Below are 16,934 nucleotides of genomic sequence, written 5' to 3'. Positions count from 1 at the left end.
TGGCAAGCCTAACATTTCCATGTGAGTCCTCTGCTCCACTTCTGACCATTGTGACGTTTCCAAATCATTGCCCAACAGACATTCTACGGGGAGGTCTGAACTAACCACAACCTTTTTCGGGCCACTTACCCCTCCCCAGGAGAAATCAACAACTGCCATACTGTGATTGGTAGTGACATTGCTGGCATTGGTCACTAGGTAATCGGTACCTAGCATGATCTGTCCAGGGTCCACAAAGTTAGGCGTCACCATGGTGACACTGGCACAAGTGTCCCTGTAGGCCTGAGCCACTTTTCCATTGATCAAAGGCGTCTGCCTGTATTTGCCCAAAGTATTGGGACTGGCATCAGGGGACATATCCATATCCCCTGTACAGACAAGGACGGCCTGAGTGAGCGTGCCAACTAAGTCGTCACTCCCCTCAGTTCCCAAGGTTAACCCAACTAATGCCTTGGGAGGCGCACTACCACTGCTGACTGTACTAGGGGGTGCAGGTGCCTTAGGGGCTGCAGTGGCAGGAGTTTGCCCTCCTTTCTTGGTGCACTCACTAAACCAGTGAGTCTTACTTTTACAGTATTGGCACCACCTTTTTGACTGGCCTTCTTGAGTCTTCTTCTTCTGTGAAGCCTGACCCCACCCTCTTTGGTTTGTTGGGGACCTGTCGAAGACTTCTGGTCATTTTGTTCGTTCTTGTTACTACCCTTCTGGTCTGCTTTCTTCTGACCACCCTGGTTCTGAGTCTGGTTCTGCTTGACCCTTGTTCTGACCCATCTGTCTGCCTTCTTTCCCAATTCTTGGGGAGAGGTCAGATCCGAGTCGACAAGGTGCTGATGCAACAATTGGTTCTGACAGTTGTTTAAAATCTGTTCTCTCATGATAAGATTGTACAATCCTGTGTAATCAGCAACCAGCCTTCTAAAGCCTTAGTGGCACAATCGACAAAGTCAGCCCAATCCTGAGACTGAATTTTCTGGGTGTCCCTGAACAGCACCCGGTACTGCTCGGTGGTTAAGCCGAACCCATCAATCAGTGTATTCTTCAGGACTTGGTAGTTGTTAGCATCCTCAGCTCTCGTAGTGAGGAGCTTGTCTCGTCCTTTACCTTCAAAGGAGAGCCACAGTATAGCTGCCCACTGACTTGGGGGGACGCACTGGACAGTGCAAGCCCTCTCCAAGGCAGTTATCCACTTGTGGATGTCGTCCCCTTGCTTAAAGGGGGGCACTATTTTACTCAGGTGTCTAGTGTCTATACCCCTGTCTTTCTCTCTAATGAGAATGCTGCCACCAGTGGAATCTAACCCACTTAATTTCTGCTCTCGGGCCAAGGCAAGTCTTTCTTTGGCGAGGGCAAGTTCTTCCCGCTCGATCCTCAGATTGACTTCCCTCATCTTCGCTTCATGCTCCCTTCTCTGAGGGGACGTCATTCCTCTCTGAGAAGATGCCTGAGAGACATGTGTACGAACAGATCTGTTAGAGCCTCTGGAGAGAGACCTAGCTCGTCCGTTCCCAATGTTAGGCCTGCTTGAGCGTGGGCCCGGGGCTCCCCCAGTTCCATTCTCATGCCTGCTTAAGTTGGTCCTCGTAAGCCTGCCGACTACCACTGGACCTTTGTTTGCCTCGTCTCCTGATAACTCCTCCTCGTCTTCCTCCTCTGAATGGAGGTTGAGGTCTGGGTCACCAAGGGTTCCCTCTAAGAGAGGCATGTTCCCATCAGCATTAGGGGGACCTGTGTTAGAGGACCTCCTAGCATCGTACGTCTCTAAGAGACCTATCAGAAATGCGATGGTAGGGTTAGAACCCTGGTTTAGCTTCCTGGAGGCACACAGTTGTCTCATCTCCTTGAAGCTAAGAGCTGCATATCGTGACACGACCTGTGGAGGGTCACTGACCACTAAGGGAGTCTCCGCAGACTCTCCGTGGACCGACATGCTTCTAGTGAGGTGTAAGTGATGCACCTACCTACACTATGTGTTTACCTACTGATCCCTTGCTAAGAGTTGTAGTCAGGGTGTGCTAAGCCCTGTTACACTACAACAGCTGGTTCAGTAGAACTCAGAGTATTCTAAGTTAAGTTATATGTACCTGGGTACTTATGTGATCTTTCAACTCGATATTCTTAGGATACGTGTGTGGTAAAACAACAGCCAGCTCAAATCCCAACCGCTGCTCATCAATGTGAGAAGTTGGCCTGATATGTAGTGCTCACTATTCTAGTGATCACTGTGTATCATTCCAAACGACCCTCATTGATGATTGGTTGTAAGTCAACCTTATAGACCAGCTATCCTAGTAGCGTGGATACGAGAAGTCTTTAGGCTAAACTCTAGAGGGCGTGTTAAGCCAGCTGTTTACCATCACATATACCCCTTGAAAACCAAGTGAAAGGACACCACACAAGTTGTTATGAAAATAAAGGATATTTATTTATAACAAGACTACCCTGGCTCTTTATGAGTCAGGGAGCTAAGCACACTACAAAACTCTTATGAAAATACTTCCGGTTGCACAATTTACACAAATGCCCGAAGGGCACGAAACCATTTACACTGCAAGTGGAATGGGAAGTGTTAGATAGTTTAAAGTTACTGATTCCGGAGGAATCCGATCAGTGGGACTAAACGAAAAAGGAACTGGACACTTGTAGAGTGAACCTACGATGGAGCACCGAGATGCTCGAGTTACCTAGCCCAGAGGCTGCGGCTGCGTGGGGTTCAGCAAGATGTCGGAAGTCCTCATTGTAGTCTCAGGAGCCTGAAAGAAGAAGTTGCTGGCAGGCGACCAGTGTCGATGTTCAGCGCGATCCAAGCCTGGATCGGTGATGAAGGAAACCTGAAAGCAGAGGGGACTCAGTTCTCAACCGCTAGCCAGCGATCGTGTGGGTACCAAGAAGGTACCAGCTGAAGTCACCTCGACCAGGTGAGTGGATGACGTCTGACTCGGCTGTTCCTCGGACCAGGAGGCGCGGCGGCGACCAGGATGGAGGGCGAGCTGTCCCACGAAGGTGTCTGCTGTCGATGATGCTGGGCCCAGGAATGGGACAGCAGGTTTTGGCAGTGGCAAACCCACGCGGTGGAGTCAAGATGGCGTCGGGAGTGGACCAGGAGGGTCCGAGGTACTCCTCTGTTGAAGGGGAGCAAGAGCCAGTCTGGAGCAACCAGACCAGTGATGAAAGTCTGTCGTGGTGCGTCGTGAAGAGGGCCACAAGCCGGTCGGCGAGTGGCCGGACAACGCGGTGAGCAGCAAGGAGCAGAAGGGCCCCCACGCAGATCTCGTAGATGCTGGGGAGGCAGACTTCGGTGCTGGAGCCGCTCAGGGTTAGGGCTTTTCAAACCCTAGGTGCACTCACTCGAGGGTCCCTCGGTGGGCGTGCTAGATAAGCGTCGTGCAGGTTCTGAAGATGGCCGGTCCCGCAGGTCTCGTCACACCTACGAATCTCAGCTGGGCTGATGATGTAGGTAGAGGTCAGAGATGGCAGGGAACCCGGGTCTCGTCGAGCTGGGCAGTCTTGATCCGTGGGAGAGACGTACAGCAAACCGCAAGCGCTTAGGTGGTGCCTGCTGGTGCAGGGTGGCTACTCCTTAGCCACAAGGGAGAGTCTTCAGAAAAAGTCAAGAGTTCCTTTCGTGGAAAGTAGTTCAAGATTCAGAATTATCCAATTTGGGAAGGGGTCCCGCTCCCACCTTTATTCTAGGAAAAAGGGTCTGGCCCGTGACTAGGTCCTACCTATGGGTGGGACCAGGAGGGGGGTGGTTACACCCCTATCCTTTGTCCGGCTTCGCCCCAGCTCAGGGGCTGGTGTGCCCCCGAAACTGGTTTGAGCCGGGCTATGCACAGTGAGCACCGGGGTGCCACTTGCAATCACCTTCCTTTCAGCCCTGCCTACCTGGGATACACAAACCCTGTCTGGGATGGTGCTAACACCGCCCTCGACAGGAAACCCTTTGTCCAAGCTCCCCTCGCTGGAAGGTCTCCCAGCAGCAGGAGGTCAGACTTGTGTCTGGTGGCAGCATCCATTTTGTGATGCTGAGGCTTGAGTCAACTTTAACCGGGGTTCAAGGTTACTTCCATGTCGTGTCCCTCTAGAAGGGTGGAATGCTAACCCCGTCGCCAGAACTGGCGAGGGGTTCGTATTCCAATTCGTATGACACCTTACTCGACATGTTTGGGTGATGCGATGCCAAAGTTAGCAAATAACCGCGAGGATTATAATGCACTTTAAGGTAGTTGGCCCGCGTCACCATGGAACGGCTATTGGGGTTTGGTTCCGCAAGCCGTCGACGGGCTCAGCTCGCGCCAGAGCACCATCTCACATGATTCCCAGCACTCTGCCTTCAGGATTGATAAGGCCTGCCATAGGAGTGACTGACAGGAATCCATGCGTCCATTTTAGGGTTAGGTATAGGAATACTACACCTACAGCAATGGGTGATTACACCACCTTGCCCCAGCTGTCGTGCAGCCAGTTGTGTCAGATTTGGGCAGCCATCCAGGGGTGGCATAATACATGCTGCAGCCCCTGGTAGGCCCTGGGTACACCGATGCCCTGGATACCTGTGGTATGCTGATACAGGGACTGATGAGGCGGCCCAGTTCCAATTAGTGGATGCACCTAATGTACATGTGTGTTAATTTCGAGAGAGAACAGCTAGGCTGTGGGTCTGATTGGCAGGCCCGCAGCCGGGGAAAGTCGTAAACCAATGAAGCAAAAGCAAAAAATCTGGGTGATCATTGGATTGCAGACCCTACTCTCCTACAGGTCCCTCACATGGACCAAGATAACTCAGGACAAATTCGTACTCAATATTGTGAGGAATGGGTACTCCATCAGATTCAAGTCACCTCCACCATCGCTACCTCCTCGGAGAAGTTCAGTACATCGCATAAATATGCTTCGCGAAGAGGTATCTATCCTTCTACGCAAACAGGTAATCGAAAAGGTTCCCTAGTATCGGCATTGGCTGTGTTGGAGGGAGGGCCACCGGGGAGTCGGGGAGACTATTCCGGGGCACCTTCCTACCGCAAAGTTATAGCCGAGCGCCGCTGAGAAGCCCCCTTCGGGGAGGTCTTTCTCCTATGATCGCACTAGGCCCAGTAACACCACCACACAGGACTCAATATCAGTTGCTTGACGTGGTTCTTTATCAGCAGTAGTACGTTCAATATTTACAGTGGGATCGAGGGATCCAGTAAGAGTCTCAATGTCTGTTAGAGGGATAGGGTAGCGGGACAGTCTTAGTACCAACCAGGTACGGGAGGGCTCTGCGCCAGACCTTGAGTGCTGGTCTCAGAGCGGCTCGGACGTGGGGAGCCGCGACGGCGTCTGCAGGGCTCGGGTGGTAGTTCCGCTTGGGTCGAGCCCCGACAGTCAGCAGGGCTCCGGTGGTAGGTCCGCTTCGGTCGAGCCGCGACGAGGTCAGCTGGGCTCTGATGGTAAGGTTCAACAAGGTCGGGCCGTGACAGCGTCAGCAGGGCCCCAAAGGTTCGTGAAGGTCTTTAAGCACGGTGGAGCCGCGACGTCGTCAGCAGGTCTCAGAGTGTGGGTTCAGGATAAGTCTTCTTCCGTAGGGTCAGCCGCGATCCGATCAGCAGGGCTCTTGACTCCAGGATACAACTGTTGTCCTGTTGTCGGGTCGCCCCAGATATAGGACTGGAGCCCTTTGATGTCCGGACCCTTGCGCCCGGAGGGGGCGGAGAGGCCGGGTAGGGAGCAGCCAGACGCCCAGCAGGAGAGGCGCCAGGCCCCAGAGAGCTGTGGGGCGATCGCACCTAGGTGTGTAAGGACGGTTGGGGGTCCCATCGATACTGCCCTCCGCCGGGAGTGGGAAGGGTTCACGTGGTATCCCCCGGGCCAGGGGTTGGCGCCTTGATGTCCGGGCCTCGCTGGGACAGAGGCCGGGTGAAGCGGGGTCACGCAGGTGGTCGCGTGGAGTGACGTATAATCCAAAATGGAGGAGCCCCGAGGTGCATGGGACCTCGTGCGGCTTAGCGAGGGGGAACAGGACCACGCCACGAGGCCGGCTCCCACAGGCTGGGTATCTATTCCCGTTATTTTATGGTCCCAAAGAAAGGTCCAAACAAGGAGTTCAGGCCTACACTAGATCTCAGACTCTAAATCAAATTTGGTCTCAGAGAGAAATTCAGAATGTTGGCATTACACCAAATCATTCCACACGTTCATCAAGGAGACTGGATGTATTTTATAGATCTTCAGGATGCTTATTTTCACATCCCAATCTCTCGAAAGCACCGGAATTTTTTTTTGCTTCTAGATATAATCAGGCCACTTCCAATTTAAGGTCCTGCCTTTTGGGCTAATGTCAGCTCCTCTCACCTTCTCAAAATGCATGGTGTGGTAGCGGCTTTCCTGAGAAAGAAAAAGATCTTAGTCTATCCTTACCTAGACGATTGGTTATTCAAGAGTGCCTCCCCCAGCCTGCTGCAGGAGCATCTGGTATGCTGCATTCAACTATTAAGCCAGTTAGGCCTGTGCATCAACTTCAAAAAGTCTGTCCTCAATCCAACGCAGAGGATACACTACTTGGGTGCTACTGTGGACACCGCAAACGCAAAAGAGTTTCCTTCGGAGGAGAGATTATTATCGATACTCCACAAGAGTCGGACTCTACTGAGAACACCTCATTCCATGGCAATACGGACACTTGGGCATCTCGCAAGACTGTATGCAGATCTTGAAGGAAGCGAGAAGGCCTTCAAAAAGAAAGTCATATGCTTTCAAATGGAAGCGATTCTATGTTTGGTGTACAGCTAATGGTCATGACCCTGTCCGGGGTCAAGAGCAGGTTCTTACCTTATCTGTTATACTTAGCTAAAGCAGGCTTACAGTTGTCTTCCATCAGAGTACATCTGGCAGCAATTACAACGTTTAGATTCTCCTACCCAGGTTTCGTTTTTTCAAATGCCAGCTGTTAAAGACTTCCTAGAGGGTCTAAGGAAGGTTTTCTCAACAGTTAGGTTACCCTCTCCGGCCTGTGAACTGAATTTAGTGCTCTGTAAGTTAATGGGCCCCCATTTAAACCAATTCATAAAGCTTCGTTACAGCACCTATCTTGGAAGACCGCTTTTCTAGAGGCAATTACCTCTGCTCGCAGGGTGAGCGAGATTCAGGCCTTATGCTCTACAGAGCCTCATCTTGTTTTCCATGCTAACAGAGTGGTGCTAAGAACTCACCCGAGTTTCCGTCCTAAGATGATCTCGGATTTTCACATGAATAAGTCAATCACGTTTTTTCCTAATCCTACCACACCTCCTGAGAGTGTGTTGCATTCCCTGAATCTAAAAAGAGTGTTGAAATTCTATCTGGATAGTTCAAAGAGTATAAGAAAGTCTGAATGTCTTTGTTAACTACGGTCCATTATGCACTGGTTTTCCCTCATCTAAGAGGTCCATCGCTCGATGGATAGTGTCTTGCATCACATTATCTTATCAGCCAGACCACAAGCAGTTCCCTGGCAAGCCAAGGGCTCACTCTACGAGAGGTAAAGCTGCTACTACAGCTCTGCTTAAGAATGTACCTATCCAAGAGATATGTAAAGCAGTGACATGGCGCTCTGTCCACACTTTTACTGCTTAGATTCTGATACTCAAGCGGATGCTCAGTTTGGGCAAGCATCCTTGAGAAATGTATTTGAAAACCGGTTTTGACATGCACGTATCTGTCCGCAGGGTTCAGGGATGGGCTTGCTACTCTATTCAGTGCTTATGACTATTGATGAGTATCCACTAGAAGGGAAGGATAAGTTACTTACCTGTAATCCTGGTTCTCTTCCAGGGGTATACTCACCAAAGTCATAAGCAACCCTCCCGCCTCCCCGGACGAATACCATGTCTATATTGATATGCCTGTTACTCATGTTATGATTAAAATATAAAACACCGTCAAAAAGACCTGACCACCGGGCGTGGCTAACCATTATGGCCGACAAGACGTGAATCCTATCGGCTCCGCCCAGGCCCTAATAAACCAGTGGCTTAGGGGGCACCAAATGCCCCAAACAGAGCTCAACAGCTCGCCCTAAGCACCCGGGCGGCAAGAGGCATAAAAAGTGAGAGATGAGTCCTCCCGGTGCGACATGATGGGAGGGAGACTTCTCCGCCAGAGCCCACGGCGGATCAAGATGGTGGCCATCACCCTGCTTGCCAGTGAAGACCAGCGACGTTGTGGCGGATCCCGCTGATGACCTCACAACCAAGAGGCAGATTGGTGGAGCGGAAGATCTCGTCCATTTGGTCCCCGGGACTGACTGCATTGGCGGGCGGTAGGTGCCCAGTGCCGCCGGCGCCCGCACGGGGGTACGTACCCTTCCATCAGTGACGCAGACTGAGTGGGGACCCCGAGGGGCTGCAGAGGCGTGGGCCCCCCCGGTGGGGCTGGTGAGGAGTGGGGGGGGTCCCCATCCCACCGAAACAGCCCATGGACGGACGTTGAGGACAACGGTGCCTGGCCCTAAGATGGTGGCGGCCAGGCACTCAATATGACACTTTTTTTTTTTCTTCAAGAATTTCATGAAGGTTCGTCAGACGACACCAAAGACATAGGCAGGTCAAAAAATGTTTTTTCTATGGAAACATAATCCTATCTATAATTACCTAAAGGCAACCACCAATAAGTGATCTATAGACTAAATATAATTTAATATATAGCATTGGGTAGTTTAGTTAGGAATGTGTTTTTCAAACGAAAAATTAAATTTTGTAACCACTTTGCTGAACTAAAACTTTCTTTAAAAATAAAAGTTCTTCCACCTCCGCATCTTCCTGTAAAGTTTCAGAATGGTCCATCAAACGGATGTGAAGAAAAAAGGGAAGTCCCAAAACGTGTTGTCCCCATTCATTTTTATAGTAATTTTAGACACAGCTAAAGCCCAAACGGCTGAATGGATTTGCACCAAATTTGGTCCAAAAAGAGTGCTTTTTGTGATTTGGCTTAAATCCGTTCGATTAGTTTTAGTGGGATCTGATTGGCTGCCACCACATAAACATGGATGTGGCGGCGGCCATCTAAGGACTCATTAAAGCCATTCCAAGTCCTAAGAAAAGTTTTTTTTTTTTTAAATACATAATGTGGCAGGGTAGGGATACCTTGACCCCCTAGGCCTGGTGGTGGGGTCCCCACCATGGGCCAAAAACGTTCGTTTTTTTTTTTTCTTTTTTCTTTAACCCCAAATTCGTGGAGGATCTGCAGCAAAATGTAATTAGAAAATGACATTATTGGAGGGGCGATGGTCTCCTTCCCAAGCCGCAGGGAGGCCCAAGTAACTCCATCCCCTGGGGCCATTATTGAAAATGAGAGTAGGGGACAAAGCCCCCCATCTCTGAGCCTTAATACGCCCCGGTGACCCCATCCCCCAGGGCCAAATGCCAGTAATAAGGGGAGGAGTAAGTATGGCACCCCTCCCGAGCTTTAAAAGGTCCCGGGGACCTCATCCCCCTGGGCTGAATGGCAGTAATAAACTTTTTCCTTGAGCCTCTAACGACCCTGGAGACCACACTGAAGTGACTCAGGCAGGAAAGCCACATGCCCTCCCCTGTTAAAAAGAAGCCCTGGGGATGGGGTCCCTGGGGCCAAAAGTGGCTTGGGGAAGGGGGCTTAACAGGCCCTGTGGCAAACCCCATGCCGTACATAGCCAAAGGCCATGCATTGTGAGTGGTTGGCTGCCTGTGGGTGGGGCTGGATGGAGGGCATGGCCCCAGACAACGTTCTGCGGCCAAACACACACCAAACATGGCCAAAGGCCGTGGGTGCCGTGGAGTTGGATGCCTGCGGGGGAGGTTGGCAACGGGGCCTAAACCAGGTCAGGCCCTGCAGTTAACTGCTGCCATGCACTGCCAAAGGCTGTGCGCTGTAGGGGGTTGTCTTTACTGTTGGTATTAAAATATTGCTTTACATTTTTAAAAAAACTAGAAATTCATTGAAAAAAACAATGGTCAAAGAAACATTCTAGTTAGGTGAAAATTAGTTATAGTTACTTCAAGTAAGTACAACACATGCCCTAAGGTTTCTAGTACAAAGCAAGCACACATGGTCTACCTTGAGAATGGAGGGCATGTCCTTATATCACAGTGGCAAATTTGTCTGAGCCTGTTAGCATGGTTCTGTCCAGATCAGAGTCTCTAATAAGGGTGGGCGTAGTTCGCGAAGTAGCACTTCGCGAAGCTACGCAAAGTGAAGTTCGCACTACGCGAGCTACGCGTAGCACTTCGCGAACTGCGAAGTAACATGTTCGCACTGTGCAAGATGTTGTTTTCAATGATTGCACAGTGCGGACAAGCAACCGGCACTGTGCAATCATTGAAAATGGCATCTTGCACAGTGCGAGCTGTAGTTTTCTGCTGCTCGAGTAGATTTTTCCTCGAGCTGCAGCTTTCTCAACGCGAACTGGTAGTTTCTCATCGCGAGCGGTCGCGAGCATACGCGACCCCTCGCAATGAGAAACCTGACCTTCTCGCGTTGTGAATCTCGCCGGGAGGTTTATTTTCCATGCTCGCGATCGCGAACAAGGAAAAAGTCTCGCCAGGATGTCATTTTGCTTGCTCGCGGTCGCCAACTTGACGTTGAGGACCGCGAGCAAGCAAAAAATGACCGCAGCACTACGCAACACTACGCTACGCGTGTTCGCACTGTGCTACGTGCAGTTCGCGTAGTGCGAAGTAGCGCGAACTTCGCAAACTACGCGAGCGTAGCGTAGTGCTTCGCCCAGGCCTAGTCTCTAACCCAGAGGTCCTGTAGACATATGTCAGGGGAGAAGTTTCTCTCTTCAGTTAGTGGCCATCCTCAGACTAAATGAGACCGTCAAGATCTGGACTTTGAGGCCATCTTGATCCAGATGCCAGGAGCGCTGCTTGCCAAAATGTCTCAAGCAGTATCTATGACATTGGTTGGTGTATCAAAATAAACATCTGCGTTTTGCTTTGTAAGGTGGCAGCTAGGCATATTTGCCTTGTACTGAGTAATGGTACTGCATGATCTATTAAGTACTGCATAGCTCCAGAACCATGGGGTCTCATAATAATATATATATGAGATGTGGTATAAAATACCCCAACTGTACCTTATAAGAATATTTCAAGTCACAGCGGAGTTGCTTGACCATGTATACAATGTACCTTTATAAGGTCACAGAACACCTAGGTGACCTACAACATTCTTTTCAGGTACAGTTTGGAGTTTTTTGACTTATAGGATTACTAAGCCTGCATCTTCATGCCTCTAAATTGTCCCAAACCTCAATGATAACTTGCAAGGTCCTCATAATGTACAGTAGTTGTACTGTAGTTCACACACACACACACACACGCACATATATATATCTATATATTCGATTCCATTATAAAATCATAATAGGACATTATTTACAGTACATTTAATAAACACATTTCAACCAGGTAATGAGGAAAAAGGAGGGCAATTTCCACATCCAATGCTCTATAGAGGTATACTATTAGCTACAAAATACTGTAGTTCATAAATTACGAGCATCTTATGAGCCATTAGCATGCAGCCGTAGCCCAGTAGTCTGATACCATGATGACAAGTTAATTACGGGACTATGGTGAGGCACTTCCGGTCCAGGAGGGGGTGGAGGCACTCTCCCTCGCTTCCTCCTACATAGGGCCGATGTGTCAGCGTTCGCGCAGCGGAACCTGGAAAGGCTGCAGGGTGGTATTTCACTGTTGGCGCTGAATTTCAAAGACCGAATAGAAATGTTTTAAACCAACTGTCGCTTGAATTATTTGCATTATTTTTATCCTTAAAAATCTTTTAAGCTCCTTTTATTTGTGCTCACTCACCTAGTACTATCAGGCTGCACCCGGTCTGCCCGCCCGGTCCATCACGGCTGTGTGCCGATTGTGTGGAGGGTGGGGCAGGCAGCATCAGGGACTATGGTGAGGCACTTCCGGCCCAGGAGGTGGCGGAGGACTCTCCCGCGCTTCCCCCTACATAGGGTCGATGTGTCAGCGTTCACGCAGTGGATGCGCTAGTGGGAGCCCCAAAGGCAAGCCAGTCTGTGCCCGTCCGCACCCGACCAGGACCAGGGGCCATGATCCCTGCCCCCTCAACCCTGCAGAGACCGCCTCAAATACTACAGAACACTCCTCAAGGGAGTCCTTGTTAGCTATATCCCTAAATCTGAGTTATAATAAAACACTGTGCCTGAAAGCCTATCCAGGAAACACTGAGGGCCCGTTCTCCTGCTGTGGCTGTAAATGGCATAGTTTAGCATAGTCAGCCTGCTCCTACATAGAGACAGACGATCAGCATACACTTAGATACTTATATTTCAATGCCAGGTCGATACCTAGACATATTTTTGATATTTGTGATACCTTAAACGAGACCAATCCCGACCTGGTTTCCATAACTGAGACATGGTTGGGAGATAACAACCTCCCTGATCTCTCCAACGCCCTACCCCCCCAAATACAAAAAACTGAAACAAGATAGGCAGGGACGGGGGGAGGTGGGCTGGCTATCTTGTTAAGACCACCTCGCCTGCCTCCACCCTGAAATGGTGCCAGTGGGAGAGCACAAAGTATTAACGTTTCAGGTATCTAGTAAAGGCCACACTTTGCTTGGGGGAGCAGTAATCTATAACCCTCCAGGCCCCCCAAACCGAGCTGAGTGGTAAACATTTTACTCAACTTTTCCCTCTATGCCTGAAATATAAACACTACTTAGTCATAGGAGATTTTAATGTACATTTTGAGGAAGCACATAGTACCGCAGCAAGACGCCTCGAAAGAGATATGCAGATTCTCCAGATCAAGCAATGGGTCAAAGGCCCCACACATGGGCATACTCTAGACCTACTATTTTCCAACATGGAGTCAACAAGTATCCAGGAGATTACTCCTGTATCTTGGACAGACCACTCACTCATATCTTATACCCTCAACCTGCTGGTGAAGGCCACCAAACCCGACAAGACTGTACGAGTGGCAAACAGAGCCTGGAGACTAGTCACTCCGGACCGGTTCCAGGCCCATTTTTCCCCAGATAACCTAACCACCCAAGATACTCTTCCAGTTAACGCGGAAGCAATAAAACTTGAAGCTGAGATCACCAGTACCCTAGATACCTTCGCTCCCAAACTTACATCTAAACCTACAAATAAGCCTCTATCCGAGAAGTGGTACTCACAGGATCTCAAGATACTGAAAAGGGAGTGTAAATCATTAGTACACTCCTGAAGGCTGTGTAAACAGGAAATAGACAGAACAAGATGTAGGACTGAATTGAGGATCTATAATAACGCCATCAAGAAAGCAAAGAAGACTTATTTTGCAACCCGGATAAGAGAGAATTGTAACTCTGCTAAAGAACTATTTAGAGTAGTGCAGGAGCTCTGCAAACCATCCAGCCTGTCTCAAACACTGCCTCCTTCTGAGGAAAATTGTGAAAAGATCAGCGAATTCTTCGCCGATAAGATCAGCAAAATGTACTCCTCATTCAACACTAACTCTTCCTTGGCCGTAACCAACTGGGAACACCTACCTCCACATCTAGAGGTTGCAACACGGATGGGCAACTTCACCCCTCTTACAGAACTAGAGGTCGAGAGAGCCATGTTGGAAGTAAAATCAGGATCCCCCCCTCGATCCATGCCCCCACTTTATATTCTTCCAGACCACATCGACAATATGCTCTTATGTCACTCACCATCTTAACGGATCACTGGATACAGCAGTATTTCCAGGAGTATGGAAACAGGCTGTAGTGACTCCTCTGCTGAAGAAAGCCGGAACAAATATTCATAACCCAGAGAACTATCGGCCCATCTCCCAGCTCCCATACCTTTCTATGGTCTTAGAAATCTGGTGAACAGACAACTGGCCAGCTACTTGGAGGTTAACGAACTACTGGACTGTTCTCAGACTGGCTTTAGAGCCGCTAACCGTACAGAGGCTCGCCTAGCCGTCCTAGATGACATAAGATCATTGACTGATCAAGGAAAGACTGTTGCCCTGATCTTATTGGACCTGTCGGCGGCGTTCGACATGGTCTCCCACAATCTCCTGTTGTAAATTCTCTATGAAAAGGGTATCTACGCCAAAGCTCTTCAGTGGCTTAACTCCTTTCTGAGGAACAGAATTCAGATGGTACAAATTGGCCAGTTCTCCTCAAAACCAAAAAACATCACCTGTGGTGTTCCCCAAGGAGCCTCCCTGAGCCGAACACTTTTTAATGCCTATGTGTCATCTTAGGCATTGATAAGTAGGAAATGGGGCTTCAGCATCTGCTCCTATGCGGACGACACACAGCTGATGATAACCATCGAAGAAAGGCACGAGGACACAAGGTTTATGTTAAATAACTGCCTCTCAGAGTTGGCAACATGGATGTCCGAACACTGCCTTAAGCTAAGCGCAGGTAAATCGGAAATACTGCTTTTTGGTGGAGCTAACTTAATCTGGGATGCCACTTGGCGGCCACAATCCTTGGGAGATGCCCCAGCGCCTAAACAATGCGCAAAAAACTTGGGTATAACCATCGACGACACCCTGTCCATGCAGGATCGTATGCTGGTTCTGTGTGAAAGAGGTTTTGCGATTTTAAAACGCCTAAGAAGGATTTTTCAGTGGATCCCTCTAGAAATGTAGAAGGACGGTTACACAGGCATTACTCATTATCAGATTAGATTATGGTAATGCATTGTCTGTGGGCATGGCAGACTACCTTTTCTCACGCTTACAAGTGCTGCAAAATGCGGCTGCCAAGCTTGTGTGTAACAAAAGCAAATTTAGTTCAGCATCTGTGTGCATGAAACAGCTCCACTGGCTACCTATGCGCCAAAGAGCAAGATTAAACCTGCTGAGTCATGCGCATAAAGCACTGCATAACCTTGAGGCCAAGAGTTCTTCAGAATAAAATCGAATTCTATATCCCCACGAGGTGCTTAAGATCACGACACCAAGCATTAGCTAGGCCCAGGCGTATAAAGTAAGTAAGAGCAGGAGGCCGATCATTTTCACACCTGGCGGCTAAACACTGGAACGAATTACCTCAGGACCTGCGTCTTACTGAGAACTATGTAACGTTCAGGAAAAAACTAAAAACCCAGCTTTTTCCTATGACATAAGTGCGAGCAGCTGAACCTACCTTCCGCAAGACAGCGCCGTGATATCCGTCAGGATGAATGTTTGCGCTTTACAAATAAATAAAAAATTACGTGTACATAACCATCCAGTCAGTCACTTGCAGTGCAACGACCGTCACGTGCCATTAATGTATTATGGCACTGTATGCAGAAACTCCCGACGGTCTTTTGGTTGGAACACAGGTCCTGATATCGTAGCACGATTGGCCTTTTTATGGATTTTAATTCTGTAGTTACTTTCAAAATGATAGCTGTGTGTGACTGTTGTAATGAATATGTAAATACAACTTGTTTTAAATATGTTGCCTTTCCTTGTTTTGATTACAGCATGAGTATGAAAAGTTGTGTGAAAAAACACTTCAGATTTGGATGGCTGCCCCAGGCTTAACCATCAGCTTGCAACTGGACCGACGGACGATCCAGGGAGGGAGTTGTAGAAGCCTTGGTTTTGGCAGTGTTCCTTGCCTCATCTCTTGTCCCTGAGAGCAGACATGGACTTTCCTTTTTGCAGTTGGATCTGTGATTTGTTGTTTTCACTTCCGGATGGTGCCTTGGAGATGTTGAAAAACAGAATCAGATGTTTGTTTTTATTTTTTATATTTTATATTTTACATGTTCATTGTTTTATTTTCTTAAATATGTTGTAACCACATTGGCATCATGTCTTTTCTGTAAAACGGTTTCAAAAGGTCATGATCGAATTGATCTCTGCTATATACATGGTGTGCAGTGTAGGCCTCAGACATTATCACACAGAAAATTATTGCATATTTGGACGAGGGTATTCCATTGAGGTCAGACAACAACAGAAGGGCATGATATCAGGCAGTGGTCATTAATCCATCAACCACAGCCTTCACTTTAACAGAAAGCAGGGGTCATGATAGTATCCTTTTAAATGAACATCCGAGTTGCAAGAAACTTGAGTAGATGTAGTTTTACATATATTATACATCAAAGCTGAAAGGGTTGAGGCATCCTTTGAAAGTCTCCTATGATTTTATTTTACCAGTTTCCCATTTCTAGGCCAAAATGAAGCCTGTAAATATGGTACAGCCGGGGGATCATGTACCCATATTCATGGTATATACTTTGCCAAATATACTTTGCCAATGAAGGAAAATCTTTTTGTCAGTTTAACCCATTACGCGGGAAGGTAGAATTCTGTCCTCTCTCTAATGTGTCTGCTGACCCTTCAAATCCCATTGATTTTATCCCATTAGCCGTGAAAAGGCCAACACAAAGTCATCTTTTTATTTTAGTCTCAGCCAAATCCGATGTGTTACCTCTCACTTCAGTAGCATTTGTGGTGATTGTAGTTTGCTTTGAAAATTCATGAGGGGCCCTAACCGAGAATCCACAGACTGCTGTACGAAAGTAGGGCTACGTTTGCATCCATCTTGTGCATCTCTTTTTACCTTAATTGTCTTTGCTCTTAATAATTTTACCTAAATCATGGCGCAAAGCCAATTCACAATTTTAAAAGTCTTCAATCTATCCCGAAGATCACTAAGAAGGACAACATTATCCCCCTGGGTCACTGCATTTTTTTAAGCCACCTTTAAATCCACAAATGATAGGATCATGGTTGTACTTCCTAAAGCTCTGTTGTGAGGCAATTGCATTGAGGTGCACTTCCTGGCCGTTGGTATATTTTTTGTTTTTGGCTACAATTTATATTTATTCCAACAGTTATGTTCATCTCTTCAGTACAGTCCATGAGTATCTTCTGTTAGTTTTTACGAACTAATTTACCAAGCATACCTATTATAGGAAAATAGGTCTGTAACATATTGAATCTTATCGGCCCCTCTTTACT

General features: G+C 48.3%; 1 protein-coding gene across 5 annotated transcripts in view; it reads left to right on the top strand.

The window, feature by feature from the left end:
• Positions 1 to 15,767, top strand: part of LOC146798202 (putative palmitoyltransferase ZDHHC24) — a 167,176-nt gene extending 151,409 nt beyond the window's left edge. For all 5 annotated transcript variants that reach the window (XM_085625482.1, XM_085625481.1, XM_085625485.1 and 2 more), the window contains one exon: positions 15,443 to 15,767. The gene's annotated coding sequence lies outside the window, so the exon portion shown is untranslated. The remainder of the gene's footprint in view (positions 1 to 15,442) is intronic.
• The last annotated feature ends 1,167 nt before the right edge of the window (positions 15,768 to 16,934 follow it).

The sequence above is a fragment of the Triturus cristatus genome, chromosome 9, assembly GCF_964204655.1.
Source record: "Triturus cristatus chromosome 9, aTriCri1.1, whole genome shotgun sequence".
In the NCBI taxonomy this organism is placed as follows: Eukaryota; Metazoa; Chordata; class Amphibia; order Caudata; family Salamandridae; genus Triturus; species Triturus cristatus.
The sequence above is the reverse complement of the archived record's forward strand: the minus strand, read 5'-3'. Positions and strand labels throughout refer to the sequence as shown.